The sequence below is a fragment of the Leptopilina boulardi genome, unplaced genomic scaffold, assembly GCF_019393585.1.
Source record: "Leptopilina boulardi isolate dan_hultmark-lab unplaced genomic scaffold, ZJU_Lbou_2.1 LbouV2_372, whole genome shotgun sequence".
NCBI classification, from domain to species: Eukaryota; Metazoa; Arthropoda; class Insecta; order Hymenoptera; family Figitidae; genus Leptopilina; species Leptopilina boulardi.
Genome location: NW_026137943.1, coordinates 2,501,212 through 2,517,809, shown reverse-complemented (window position 1 = coordinate 2,517,809; position 16,598 = coordinate 2,501,212).

Here is a 16,598-nt window from a genome sequence, read left to right as displayed (position 1 = left end):
TAAATTTACCACCTGAAGTGGAATGAAATTTGTTTAGTGAGAAGATGGTTTAATAGAGGGTAAAAACGAGTTGGTAATATATGTATACTTATATATACAGTTTTCATCAAGAGAATGAAATTATTTTGCGCGCTTAGAACTGGAAAATGTGATTTATGACTGGAAGAAGTAGCTATTTCTGAGAAACTGAGCTTTGTGCGAATATTGTTTGGAGAAACACGTGCGCGAATCAAGTCGAGCAATATTTTCAAGGAACAACTTATTATATATGAAACTCAAGTTATGGAATTAACTTTCATTTCTCCTCTTCTCTATTTTAGAATCTTTCGTAAAAACATCAAAGTATATTAAATCAAAAAAGTTTATTTCGCACAAGCTCTTCTCTTCTATTATAAGATTGTCATAAAAAAATCAGTTCCTGTTTGTAAGTATTTTTTAATAACAGCGTTATTTGATTTTGTGGCCTTTGGTAAAAATACCACATGTCATATATTTTTTCAAAATTTAAACTATAAATTCCAATAGTAATGTGGTAAGTTCTGTGTCCATTGTTTTTTCTGTTATTGAAAATGTTGTTATCGTCCTATTTATTATAATGAAACACATGTTTTTTCTGTAGTCCTGATGAGCCATGTTATATGGCGAAAATGCATTAGACATTGGAGAATAATAAACACATCTTTAATATGAAATAAATTATTTTATTTTTTTTGGACCAAAGGCCACAAAATCAAAAAACGCTGTTATTCTAAACAAATTAAGGTCCTTTTAAAATCCAATTAGTATTTTTTAAAATTTATTATAAATAATTTAATTACATTTCATGAATTTATTTTATTTTGTAAATTTTTAATTTTTTTTTAAATAAAGTTTTTTTGTAACAGTTTCACAAATTAGAATAGTGGTTTGTCGAAAGACTGGAGACTCAGCATCTGGTTTGTGATAAATCGAAGAACTTTAAAAGAGCTCTCTAATAAATTGGTATTTAATGCGATTTTATACGATAAAAAACGAGAGCAATTAAAGTTTTTGAAGAAACTTGACTAAAAAGAGCCCTTTGGTCGACAATTTTCCATGTTAATTAAATTTTTACGAATTTTAAAACAAAAAAAAATGGAAATTTATATCATGATGAAAAGTTATAAATTTTCTTTTTATTTGAAAAAAATACTATTTTTTTAAAAATAATATTCATGGAAAATAAATGCATTTCTTCTATATACTTGAAATCGGTGACACTTAACGATTTCTTGAAATGAACTCTCACACAAAAGAAGTTGGGAACAATAAAAGAGTTGTAACATGTCTGCAATGTCAGCACTGTAAGAATAGTACTCGTATATATATATATAGTAATAATCAAATCACTTTGTCACGCGATTTCATTCAAGTTCTAAATTCAAAACTTTAAAAAAAACTTCCTCTATAAATATTGATTTCTTTTTTTTATCGAAAAAAACGTACGTTTCTTGTTTTTTTGTATAATTAGGAGAAAAATTAATGAAAAGGATTTTAGTTCTAGCAAAAAATAGCTAGACGGCTCTTGCGTTACTCTCTAAATCTGAATTAGTAAAAATGTTTACTAATTTAAATTAGTGACTCACTTTTTGCTTTAGAATTAGTTAAATTTTACTAATTGTTAGTAAAAGTTACTAATAATCTTCTATTATATTAAGTTAACAAATTTCGAAAAACGACACCGACCCCGTGACCTCGACACCGTCCTTGAAAAATCTATTTTCAATTATTTTCAAATAAATCCAAATACTTTGCATATATGCTTTTAGAAAATCTTACAAACTATTTTTATGTAACATCTTTTTTCAATTTTAACCCGAAGAGGGGTTATTTTGCAATTTTTTAAGAATTTTTTGATTTTTTCAATTTTTTATTATTATTTTTTATTATTTATTGTTGTTTTTTCAATTTTTAGTTAGTAACCTATAATATTTTGTCTAATTTTAAGTGTCATTAAAATCAAATGTTTTTAACTTAATAATTTTAACATTTCTTAATTTAAAACGAAACATCTTCTATTATATTAACTTAACAAATTTCGAAAAACGACACCGACCCCGTGACCTCGACACCGTCCTTGAAAAATCTATTTTCAATTATTTTCAAATAAATCCAAATACTTTGCATATATGCTTTTAGAAAATCTTACAAACTATTTTTATGTAACATCTTTTTTCAATTTTAACCCGAAAAAGGGTTATTTTGCAATTTTTTAAGAATTTTTTGATTTTTTCAATTTTTTATTATTATTTTTTATTATTTATTGTTGTTTTTTCAATTTTTAGTTAGTAACCTATAATATTGTGTCTTAATTTTAAGTGTCATTAAAATCAAATGTTTTTATTTAATAATTTTAACATTTCTTAATTTAAAACGAAACATCTAGTGATGTTATTAATCAATTATTATAATTTTATATTATTGTCTTTATGTTGCAAAATAACCCTTTTTCGGGTTAAAATTAAAAAAACATGTTACAAAAAAAAGTATGTAAGATTTTCTAAAAGCATATAGCAAAGTATTTTAATTTATTTGAAAATAAGTGAAAATAGATTTTCCAAGGACGGTGTCGAGGTCACGGGGTCGGTGTCGTTTTTGGAAATTTGTTAATTTAATATAATAGAAGATTGTTGTCAGAATTATAATAAAAATAACATCTAATATTTAACAATTTTCATTTCTTTCTTCAATGATACTGATCAAAATTAAGATAAATTTTATACAATATTAATAAGATATTAATTTAAAATATAAATTATATATATAATATTCATAAACTACATTAAGTAAACAAAAATAAGTACAACTATAACCGAGCAAGCGTTAGCGAGCGAGGACTACATCGCTAGTTAGTATAATAATAATTATTTGTATAGCAATTCAATACAAGACCATAAAATTTCTACTAATATGGAAGAATCAACAACACTTTATCTCTTGGGAACAACCCAAACTATTTTAGTATGTCCAAGAGTGGTATTGATATAAATTTTATGCTATTAATGTCGCAGTAGTTGTTTTACTAAATGAGTAAATAGTTTTCATACGAAAATAGGTGAGAAATTTCTCTCCGTGTATTAATTATTTCTTGCGAGCTTTAATAATATCGTGTGCCACGGACAAACTTAAAGGTCTAAGCACAATAGAAACGTAACCGGAATCGTAATCGCAAAACGAAAGAATTAGTAAGATAAGAACAACAACATATGACTATCCTTCTCTATTCTTCCGTTTACGATTGCGTTACGTTACGTTTCTATTCTGCTTAGGCCTTTATGTATGAGTACATAGCGAATAATATAGATAGGAAAGTAGTTTCTTCCATTCTTAACTTTAAACGTGTGGTGTCGCCTGGCGGAAGTATAAGGAACTACAATGTGTAATCTCGAAAAACGAGATTAAAATATAATAAACAATGCGATGTTAATTAAATGAGTTTATTGAAATTAATAGAAGATATAAAATACATTTTCTTACTTGGGAGAAATTTTCAACTGGCGAGACTTTTGGGAATATGCGTGAATGCGTCAAGGAGTTAATCTCTACTTCGGAATCTTTACCTTGTGGTTGAGCTTGCGGGTTGACCATCAGCTTGTTCTTGGCTAATTCCTATAGTCTCTAATTCACACTGGATTATACATATATACTGTACACACATATATATAAAGGGGGATTATTCTCCAAAATGTCACAGTTAAAAATTAAGAACTTCTGAAATTGGCTTAATACTTATTGTTGTCGTATATGAAAGTAAAAAAATAACTTAAAATTCATTTTTAAAAAAAAATTTATAGAAACTGATTATTTTAGCTTCTATAATTTTATAGAATACTTTAAACAATGTATACACCATATGCCACGAACTAAATAATTATCATAACCTAAAAATTTTTTTGTTTTGACGTAAGCTCCTTTCTCTCGTCGAGCGTCACATATAGTACAAAAGTTTTTGTGACGTATTTAATTTTTGATTCATTATTATCTAAATATTAATTTCATTTTTTGCACTGATTTTAAAATCACGTGGTCTTACAAAAATCAGACGCACCTGTTTTTTTCTGAGTTCAGTTACGTGCGTTAGATTTGTAGAATTCAACCAATCAAAATTGTGGCAAATATTTCTTTACCTTATCATGTGACACTTTAAATGGAATAAATTTTTTTTTTGTATATTTTCGATTATTATTATATTATTTTTATAATACATTTTATTTGAAAATAGAAAATTATTTTTTATTTTTTCAATATTTTAATATTTAATTATAAAATAAAATAAGAGAAATTAAAAGTGTGAGAGAGAGAAAGAAAAACAGAGAAGCGTTTCTACCCCCTCTATTGCGCGATTATTTTCCTTTCATGTGATTGGTGGAAAATTCGAAATTCTCCTAGCGCGTCTAATTTTCGTACGACCACGTGGTTATAAATTCATTGCATCAAACTGGGGTGTGGGAGAACACTTTAATTGCGTCGCGTCGGTCAGACATTTTGGAAAAGTATCTTCGTCCTGATAACCACGTGTTCGCGAAATTATTTAATTTTTTACATTAGTGAATTTCACATTTCGGTAGTGCTCGTCTGTTTTAAACCCGCGATCGAGTGAAATATTTTTTAAATTTTCTATTTTGTAAATTGATTTTTATTGAAATAATTTTTTTTCATATCGGGAGTGTTCGTATTACTTAAAACCGCGATCGTATTATTAAAAATTAAAAATTCATTTTAATAGTTGACAACACGTGGTTCGGGAGTGTCCGAAAAAAATTTTAAAACCGCGAGTGAGTGTTTTTTGTGCCAAATTTTGGAAATCACCGTTCGAGTGCCGCTCCGGGATGGAGATCGGGCATGGGCGAAGGGTGTCACCGGTAAGAGTTTTCATTTTATAAATTAATAATTATTTAAAATATAATTTTAATTTTTTTTTAAATTTTTATTTTGTTCTCAATTTTTAAATATTTTTTTTTATAATTAATAATTAATTAAAATTAAAAAAAAAAGATTATTCTCAATGTTAACATTTTTTTTTTTTTCTTAATTTTTCAGACTGAAGGACAGGAAGGAGGATGCAGAGAAAGCATGGCCCCTGCATAGTTCCCCGGTCTCCCCGCATAGAAGAGGGGCCACTGGGGGACTGGTCCAGAAGAGGCGATGCTGCCATCGCTCCGTCGAGGGAATCCGCGATCGGTGAGTGAAATTTTTTTTTTTATACGAACATAGCGACACCACCTGAAATGTTTAATTTCTCAAATATAAATTTTATTTTAGAAATTAATTACCAAAAATAACAAGACATTATTTTAAATGTATGAAATTTTAATTTCTACATTAAAAATTTTGGAAAATTGTTATTTATTTCAGGTGAACATGTTTTAATTTATCCCCCCCTTCTTTCTTATCTAATTGATAATACTTAAAAAAAAATTTTTTTTTTACTAACTTACAGTTGTTTAAATTAAATTGTTTAACAATTAAATTATTGTAAATTTATATTAAATTCTTTAAAAATTAAATTATTATAAATTTATATTAAATTATTTTAAATTCAAATCAAATTGGAAGTAATTAGATTCATCCCTGTGTGATTTTGTGATTTTTGTGAGCGATTAAACTCAGGTGACGGATGTGTCCCGGGACGTAATCCCTAGTGTAGGTCTTTTTGCACCTGGGTGGTATGTGAGATTGCCATATTCGTTAGGAACTCGCGCCCTTTAGAAACGTTTAGGGAGGTCGATAGTTTTATGAATGTGGTGTAAATTTTCTTTTTTTTAAATATAGGGATAGGTAGGAAATTTTTTTTTTTTTGGTGTGAACGTTTTGTAGTTATAAAATTTTTGCATGATACAACCGTGTCGCTATCTTCTTCTTTTTTCTTGTAAAAAAATGTTCATTTACATTTATTTGGGAAAAAAAATTGTTTTTTCTCCAAATAAAAGTGCAAGTGAGCTAAAATTTTTGTGTGCTGCTAATAATTTTTCTTTCAGCAAGATCATCGTGGTATGAAACATTTTTTTCTATTATATATTTTTATTTTTTGAAAATTTCTATTAATAAAATTTTTTTTCAGATTGTTTATAATGAAACTATGTACAAGTTAATAATAATGATTTTCATTCTGTTTCAGGTTGATAATAATGAATTTTTTTCTGTTTCAGGTTATTAATAATTAATTTTTTCTGTTTCAGGTTGATAATAATTAATTTTTTTCTGTTTCAGGTTATTAATAATTAATTTTTTCTGTTTCAGGTTATTAATAATTAATTTTTTCTGTTTCAGGTTGATAATAATTAATTTTTTTCTGTTTCAGGTTATTAATAATTAATTTTTTCTGTTTCAGGTTGATAATAATTCATTTTTTTCTGTTTCAGGTTATTAATAATTAATTTTTTCTTTTTCAGGTGGATACTAATAAAAATTTTTTTATTTTCAGGTGGTTACTAACGAAATTTTTTTCTTTTCAGGTGGATACTAATAAAAAATTTTTTCTTTTCAGGTGGTTACTAACGAAATTTTTTTCTTTTCAGGTGGATACTAATAAAAAATTTTTTCTTTTCAGGTGGTTACTAATGAAATTTTTTTTCTTTTCAGGTTGTTAATAATTAATTTTTTCTCTTTCAGGTCACCTGCACAGTACAAGATATTCCGACAAAATTTGGAATGTTTCCAATATGTGCCGGCAATATTGGAAATATTCTAAATATTGGCGTAATAAATTTTACTGTGTATCGTGGTTAGGCCTAATTACACATTTTGTTGCCTAATCACAAATCTAAAAATTTAGTTTTAATTTGTAAATGGACAAACTGTGGAATGGGGAGGCACGTTAAAAAAACGCGTCTAGTGTTCCACCTCCTGGGTGATGCGGAAGAGAACACAATTTTTTTTTTAGTTTCTAAAATGTTTAGCTTAAAATTAAATTTCAAAAATTCGATTTCCAGTTTCTGACCGGAACGTTTGAGAATTAATCTCGTCCTTCTCTCATAACGACTTGAAATCCCCTGCAATATGAAGTCCTTCTGTCTCTGCCTTTTAAGTATTAGACTTAAATAACATTAGAAATGCAGAACGCGCACTTTTCTCATTAAAAGTTACAAATTGTACTTGAGAATGTTAGTGTGACATAATCTCCCAAGTTACTTTAATTTTCAAATTTTAATATCTCATTTACTCAAAATATTCGAAAAAGTTGGGGTATTTTAAAAATTCTAAATCACGTCGTAGAATTTGAGAATTCAGAACAAAATAATATTTGTAATTTTTAATCTTTTTAACTATTTTTTTTGTATTTAATTTGTTTGGAAAAATATATATATACAATATTTGACGCGGTGAAAGGGACCTTAAGCAAAAAAAAAAAAATTATAGGTTATGTTTTGAAATTTCCAAGTGAAAATAAATAATTCTAAATAAATCAATTCTTAATGCAAAACAATAATATTTAAGTCTAAAATAATCAATAAAAATTGATTTTTATATTACAGAAATAAAAAGAAACTTTTAATTAAGTTAAAATTCTCGTTAACATAACCTATAACTTTTTTTTTGGTTCTATGGTCCCTTTCTCCCGCGTCTTATAGAATGTTATTTATCTCAATCTTAAGAATCTTTTATATATAATATTTTATTATTGCACTTTGAATAATTAAAAAAGTTTTTATTTTTATGATACTATATATATATATATATATATATATATATTTATAAATATACGTACATATGTGACTTAGTGTCCTAATTACGTCCCTTCCATTATCTCAACTGAAAATAGATAGGGGAAACTGCCCCACTGCAGATAGCGTATAGATTTCTGACGCGTATAAATAATGCAGTTGAAAGAGCATATGATGTATTACCTACTTATATTACACTTCTTTATATTAAATTTTATCACAAAAAAAAAGAGAAATTGATTTTTGTTTCGTTTTGTAATTATTAAAAAGAAATTAAAAAATATTTCTACTTTACAATGAAAAAAATTTTATTTGATTCAAATAAATATTTACTAGAAACAAATAAAAATTTACTTGAATCAAATAAATATTTACTTAAACCAAATAATTATTATTTGCACCAATAATTTTTTTATTTGAAACAAATACAAGTTAATTGACTTAATAATTATTTAATACAAATAAATATTTATTTAATAATAGTCAAGTAACCGATTATTAAAATCAAATAAATTTTTTTTCAGTTTACTTTATAAAAAAACGTTTAATATTAAAAAAAAAAAAATGATTGTGAGAAAAGAGTGTTCGCCATCTATTAGCAATTGGTCAAACTGCATTATTATGCGCAGACGTCTATGCGCAATAGAATTGTGTATATATTTCGGGGAATCCCTGGATATTTTAATCTAAAGCTACGCAGAAAAAAATAGGAGAGACAAATCGAGGGATAATAAATAAAATAATAGTTTTTCAAAGAGTCAAATAGTTTATTTACAAATCAGCTAGCTCATCGTAAACGCAGCGTTCAGCTCGCGGCACAATAATATATAATTCATTTTTTTTTTTTTTTTTTTTCTTTTTTGTGTTTCATAATTTTTTAAAATCATCTGCAACGCTTCATACCTCAATTATAATTATATAATAATAATATTAATAACAATAATATTAAAAATATTAATAAATTACAATAATGGCGGTCGCTATCGTGAGGATAATACAAATAATAATTTTAGTAATAATAATAATAATATTAGTCTTTCTTATTTTATTTATAATAATAAATCCCCCCCCAAGTAAAAAAATAATAATACACAATTATGTGAAAAATGACATGAAACTTGTATTTGAATAATTAGTAGTCATGAGCAATTTTTCCTATTAACAATTTTCATGTTAATTTTTTTTTTTTTTTTTTTTTCTATATTATGTGTATAATTTTTTTTACTTGGGTCACCGCAAATACTTATGTATATTTATATTTATAAATGAATTATTATAAATATAGTCAGCGCGTGACATTGAACGGACAAACGGCCGTTCATTAATCACAAGAATAATTATAACGATGATGGTAACATTATAGTAATGATGTGAAACTTTTTTTTTTTTATTTTACATTAGAAATAGCAACCATAACTTTAACCATGGTATAATGATATTGATATTAGAATTCGGCAAAGTGACGCAATGTCGTAATAAATTGGTGATTTGGTGAATGACTACATTTTTTTTTTTTTATTTATTTTTTTTTTATTTATTAATTTGTGATGGAAAATGGAAGGTAAAATATATGCGTAGGTGTGTTATAATAATTGGTGAATATGGAGGGGGGAGGGGAATATAGAATATTCGCGAAATTTGTGTTCTTTTTTTTTTTTTAAATCTATTAATCACTTTTTTTTTGGGTGAAATTGTATTTGTGTGTGAATGCAAGTCTTATTTCCGTGGCATGCGTGCGCGCAAAGACACTATAGAAAATTTTTTTTTTTTTTGTGCCCGCCTCGGATATGGTTGTTTTTTTTTTTTATTCTGAAAATTTGCCTATCGCTTTTTTTCCCCTCTTCTTTTTTTTTCTACTGTCAGAACCAATCGAATCGTCTCCCTCTGTTTCCCTGAATTTTGCAATTTTTCCCAAAAATCAAAATTTATTTTGTCTGACAAATTTTATATTTATTGCAAAATTAGATCTTGATTTTTGAGATTTATTGTTTTTTATATAGTGTACGTATTAATTATTTATATATATATTTTTTTTTCTTATATATTTTTATTTATTTAATGAAAATATATACATATTTCTAAATTTTCAAAATATCCCAAATCTCGAGGATTATATAAGAACTATTATTATATCAGTCTACACGCTTTCCTAAAAAAAATGACACTTTTCTGAATCAGTAAATTTAAAATAAGGAATAGGTATTTTTCTTTTTTTATAATAAAGAAAATATTGCGGAAAAAAATAAATATAAAATAAAAAAAATGTGACAAAATTCTTATCATTACTATGAGATGAAAAGATTTAGTCAAAGACAACTGTTTTTTTTTTTTTTTTTTACAAATACTTTGCTGTATTTTTTATTTTTTCTAAATTTTTCTTTTATCCTTTTATATATTGGAAAAAATGATTTTTGCCTTTACGTCAGACACACAATGAGATTTTATATTTTCTCATATTTGATAGTTTTTTCTCTTTATCATATTTTCAGTGTACATCAAACGAATTCATGAAATAAATTTCTTTTACAATTCATATATATTAAAAGTCAGAAATATTGTTTATGACAAAGAAACAGTAAATAATAAAATATTTTTAGAAATGTTATTTTTCTAAAGGAAATAAAAAAAAGAAACTCGGGATTCCCCAATGAGAAGGATTTTTCATTTTTGTGAGAAACAGGTGTACCAACCATTTATCACATTGAATAATTAATGGCGGGAAATTTTAAAAGAAAATCTATATTTTTATTTTATTTATTTATTGATTAATATATAAATATAAAATTATTTAAAATTATATGTAATTATTATTTATTTTTTATTTAATAAATAAAAATAAATAAAAATCGTATTTAACAAAAAATGAAGTTAAAATTAATTAAAATTGAAATTATTTTCCTCTCTTCAAATAAGAAATATAATTAAAAAGAAAGGATTGTAAAATATTTTTGTGTCACTGAAAAAAATGTCATTCTATTTTTTCTCAAGTTGAAAACTACAAACTTCCGGGGAAAAAAAAAATTGGGAAAAAGTTTTAAAAAGGGGAAATAAGGAACCTCTTTTGCTTCATGAATCATTTCGTTGAAGCGAAGTAGTTGTTAAAGAAAAAAAAAAAGGAAAATATATTCGTGAATTGTATTAAAGTAAGAAATATCAATAAAAATGAATCTTAATAAAAAATTATTACTCTAGAAGACGTTATTAAAATAAAATTCTATTATTATAATTTAAAATGCGAATTTTTTCAAATAGTATTTTTATTTTTATTGAACCAATTTATTTTTACGGAGGAATATTATTTTTATTTATTTATTTAGTTAATCCAAAGCAACGACAATGGAAAAGAATTTCAAACATTTTTTTTTATTTTTTTTTATTTATATAACTGAATTTCTTAATAAACTGATTCAGAAATGTGATTCAAGCTTTTAGGAAAGCGATATCGAGAGATTTCATGAATTATTTACAAAGTTAGACTCCATATATACCGTTTATCTTTCGTTTTCCGTTTTAAAAAAGTTTGTCGCTTTTAAAAGCAATGCTTAAAATTCTAAAATTGAAATGTTTCACCAAAGAATTTTAATTTCAATATAAAGAAGAGAAAGAAACACGAGTTTAAAAAAAATTTATCTCGTAGCTGTTTATTATATTTTATAAAAATTTGATATTGTTAATTAAAGGTTGAAATTTCAAGGGACCACAATTTTTTTTTGTTTATTAATTAATTATCTATTTTATAGTAAAATCTAATAAGAATTTTTAGGATAAAAATAACTATATTTACAATATTACTAATTACGAATGAACAAGACTTATATTTAAATTGAATTAATATATTTTTTTTTTATACATTTAATTATTTTTTATTTATTATTTACATTTATTTAGGAGTATTTTTATTTTCGATAATATTAATTATCATTTATGCTATATTAAGTAAAAAATTTATTATACAATATTATTCGAAAAGTCAAGTGATGGACTTTCTTTAAATTTTTTTCAAATTATAAACTAAAAATATTAATCAAAATTTGATACAGTGAGTGAATAAAGTGTTTCTATTAATACTGGCTATTGAAGCTGATTTGAAGTAGTAAATCCCCTTAGAGGGATTGTTAATTTTTTTTTTCTCTACAAAAAAAATGTAGAGTTATATATGGAAAAAACAATATAATAAAATTCTTAGAAATACTGTTTTCTGTTTTCTATATTAGAAGAGAATTTTTCAAAATTTTTTCACGGTCCCCATATTTCAACCCTTTTTTACAAATTTTTTTTCTCTTACTTTTGGATCTTTTCTTTATCCATTTTTCGGTGAAATTAAAATTCTTGGTTTTAAAAATTTGTTTAACAAATATTTCTTGTCTTCTACCAAAAAAAAAAAAAAAATGTTTTGAAAAAAAATTTTTCAAGTAATAATTTATTTAGATTATAACAAATGAAAAAGTCAAGAAATATTTGCGTTAAATATTTGTCTATTGATAAATTTCAAATTTTACACGAACAAACTATTATTAGATATATCAACCATTCAAGTTTTAGTTTCCCCCCCTAAAAAAAAGAGAAAACAAAAAACATCTTTCAAATATAATAAATCCTCTCGTCCGGAAATTACAGGGGAATACTAAAATATTTTTTTTTTATCTCGCACCCAAAATTGCCATTTATATACTTATATATAATACACGCCTGGGCAAAAATTGTGGCAGTAAAATAGCAGGAGCGTGGGCGGAACTTTTTTTTTTTTTTTTTTTGTCTAGATGTATTTTTGGTGCATTCGAACTTTTTCAAAAATGTTTCCCTCCACATTTTTTATGGCGGGAATTTTTAAATATAATCAAAAGCGCATTTTTTTTTTTGAGCTTTTGAAAGTGGTGTTGTTATTGTTTTCTTCCCCTGACTTATTCACATGAAAATTTTATTTGACCTGTCGACGATTTTTTTCATCAAAAACGTAATTGAAAAATTCTTCTTTACATAAATTTCAATATTAAATATTTTGATACTCGAATATATATGAAAACTTTAATTATAATGTTAAAAGGAAAAAAAAAATTTGAATTCAGTTTATTTAGTCATTGTTTGAAAAAAAGAAATTTTTTTTTTTTTTTCAAATGAAATAAAAATTCTCAATTGTAAATTACATTTGGCCGAATGTGTGTGCGACGCTGACAATACTCGACATTTGATTCGCGTATATAGACGTTAAATATTCATAACTCGTGAACTAGATGAGTCTCCCATCAATTTTTTTAACACGCAAATATAAAAAGAAGAAGAAATATGATTCTCGAATAAAATAAAATAAAAAAAATGACAAAATTTCGTTTATTCAAATGCAAATTATTTTTGTATCTTTTGTTCAAAGAATAATTGTATTTTTTTTTAATGGTAGAATATATCAATTTTTTTTTAAATTTTTACTTTTTTATTATAATTAATTAAAATAATTTATAATAAAAATGTAAATTAATTGACTTTTATAATTATTTATTAAAAATAATTAATAAATAAAAATAAATAAAAATAATCAAAAATAATTAAAAATAATCAAAAATAATTAAAAATAATTAATTAAAAATAAAATAATCTCAAATATTGTAGTCAGGATTACCTACTTTTTCACTGTTTTTTTTTCGAATCAATTATTTAAATTGATTTTCATAATCTAGATGTGAAAAACGCCACAAATGACGTAAATCGGCTTTATTTTTCAATTTTTACTTGATTTCTTTTCCTCCGCTTGTTCTCGTATACTATTTTTGATTTTTTTTTTTAAAAAGCAAGGATAATGTTACGAGAGCAGGCCTCGAACCTAATTGAGGATCGTCTTCAAGTCGTTGTGCGTTTCAAGAATATTGTGTGCGTGAAATATATTTTTTAATTCGTCATTCTGAATATAAAAAAATAAAATAAAAATGAAATTATTTCCGAAGGGATTTTTTTTTTTTAAATAGGAAGACAAAATATTAATTTTTCCATAAAAACACATTTTTTAAAATTACATTAAAAATTATTTTTTAGTTTTTAATAAATTCTTTTAAGCATAGAGAATATAAATTTTTGGGAAAAAATCATTTTAAATTCAAATAAAAAAACCTCATTTTGGAAATAATTTATTTTTTTTTTATGAGAATTTTTAGTATTTTTAAAATTACAACTTTTTAAGTTCATGAGTCTATAAAGCGCCTTTTGGGTAACTTTTACGAATCTCTTATTATAATGATTCTTTTTACGAGATAAACAATGGCCAGTGAGAGTTCACTTAACGACTCTTTGTTGCTTGCAACAGTTGTAACAAATTTTTTTTTTTTTTGTTGCATCTACTGAACATGGATTTTTCAGTTCCCGGGAGTGATTTAATTTTCATTTGCCTCGTGAGTATATGTATGTAAATTTTTGTGAATTTTTATTTTTGTTTATTTTTTATGTGTTTGTATATGCTTTTAACAGAATTCAAATTAAACATCCATTCATTCAAAACAATTTCCATGAACAGTAACTTTATAGGTGTATGTTACAAAAATTAAAAAAAAAAAAAAAAAAAAAATTTTTTTCTCATTTTGATAGGAATATATTTTCTCTTTTTTTAATTTTACACGTCAAAAATGAGTTTTCAGTTTTTACAAAAATTTGATTTTTTTAATTTAATATAATAATTTTTGTAATTACTGGAAAATTTGGTTGGTTATTCATTATATTTTCATTTTAGGAAAAAAAAAATTAATAATAAAAATATTTGTTTGTTTTTTTATTTAAACTGAAAATAGTCAATTTTTAATATATAAACAATATAGTAAAGTTTATAGCATTACTGATAAAGTTTAATATACAAATAATAAAATTTTAATACAAGAGTAATAAAGTTTAATTCAACAACATTAAAGTTTAATACAAGCAATAGTAAAATTTTATGTACCAATTTTTCCTTAAGTTTAGTGTCTCTCTCTCTTTTGAAAATTACCTTTCGTAACTCATTTTCATGTATAAAATGAAATATTTCATTTTACAGAATATTGAAGAGAAAATATGTCAAATTAATGGATAATATTATCTAAAGGCAGGGATAACATTCATTTTCAGAATAATTCTCATCGGTAACGCAATATAACACGTGACCTGTAATTTATTTCAATTAACGTGTATGCTGTGTTAAAAGTGAAATATTTTACCTATTTTTTTTTTTCTTTTTTTTTTGGTTTTAATTAAATTTTTAAAAAGGAGAGATAAAGTTAAAAAAATATATATATAGATATCTATATAACTGATTAAATTTTAACATTGTATTATTTGAACTAATTAAATTATAAAAATTTTCCATAATTGTATTTACCAAATTTTTTTTAGACTCGAGTACTTTTGAAAATTATCTAGATAAAAAAAATTGCACCCAGAGAAATTATATATATATTTATCTCACAGTCAAAGAAATATTTGCTTGTTTCAAATAAAATTTTATTTAATTTAAATAAAATTTTATTTGGTTTAATTAAATTTTATTTTATTTAAATTAACATTTTTTATTTGCGCTAATTAAAATTTTATTTGTGCTAATTACAATTTTATTTGTGCTGATTAAAATTTTCTTTGTACTAAGTAACATTTTATTTGTGCTAACTGAACTTTTTAATTTGAAACAAATAAATAGTTGTTAAACTGTGAAGACTAATATATTTTTATTTGATATTTAAATAAATTTTATTTGTAACAAATAAAAAATTTCTCTAGTTATGTAAATTAATTTAAACAAAGGACCCCGCAAAAGTTCCCGGCTAAATTTTTTTAAACTTTGCCCATTTGTAGTTTATGACCTCCTGAACAAAAAAAAATGTTAATGCCAAATACCAAAAAAATGAACAGTTTTTTTTGTTATATGCGATTAAAGAACTAAAAATCACGGAAATCTAACAAAGCTTGACACAACGTAAACACTGCATAGACATATAGACTCTTGATTTAAAAATACAGCTGAAAAATCATAGAACACGTATTTGATATGTAAAAAGAATATATATATGGTGATTATGGTAACAACCATTGTATTTATTTCTTATGCTTTCGATTAAGAACACTCGAAACTTATTTTGTATATCACTGTTATTTTACTATGGTTGTCAGTTTTAACCATAGTCACTTTTTAGGACTATACCCACTTGAAAAGATTCCCCAGAAAGTGCCCCCTGGAGGTTCTATCAGAATTCCGCCGGAACTTCCAACCTAATTCCGTCGGAATTCCAAAGAATTTCCGATAGGATTCCGACGGAATTCTGACTGAATTAGGACTCTAAAAATTTTGAAAAAAATTAATCGGAATTCCGTTGGAACTCCGTCGGAACTCCGTCGGAATCCCATTGGAAATTCTTTGGAAATTCTTTGGAACTCCGATGGAATTCCGACGGAATTCTGATAGAACCTCTAGGGGGCACTTTCCGGGGAATCTTTCCAAGTGGGTATAAAAGACTATTTACCAGTATTAGGCTTGTCAGGTCTTTAATTAAAACGTTAAATATTTTAAGTTAGTCCGTTAGTGATATGAGTCATCTGAAAACTACAATAGTTGATAAAATGGTTGTTAATAATAACCATAATCACCATAAATGTACATTAAACATGACTGGGAACATGTACTTGGCTCGTTAGTTCAGAATAAAGAACTTGGAACATATTAGGACAGTCTGACGTGATTTGAGTGATTTTTTAAGAAGGCAATGGTTGATCAATGATTGTTGGTTATGACCATAATCACCATAAATGTACTTTAAATATTTTTGAAAACAAGTAATAAACTTATTAGGTGTGTGAAAAAATCATTGCGAATGCGTGGATTGTATTTAAAGTGAACTAGGTCACTATTGTCGTACAATGACACTAAAAAAAAAGTAGAATTTTTACCCCAAAATCGGTATAAGAATTAAC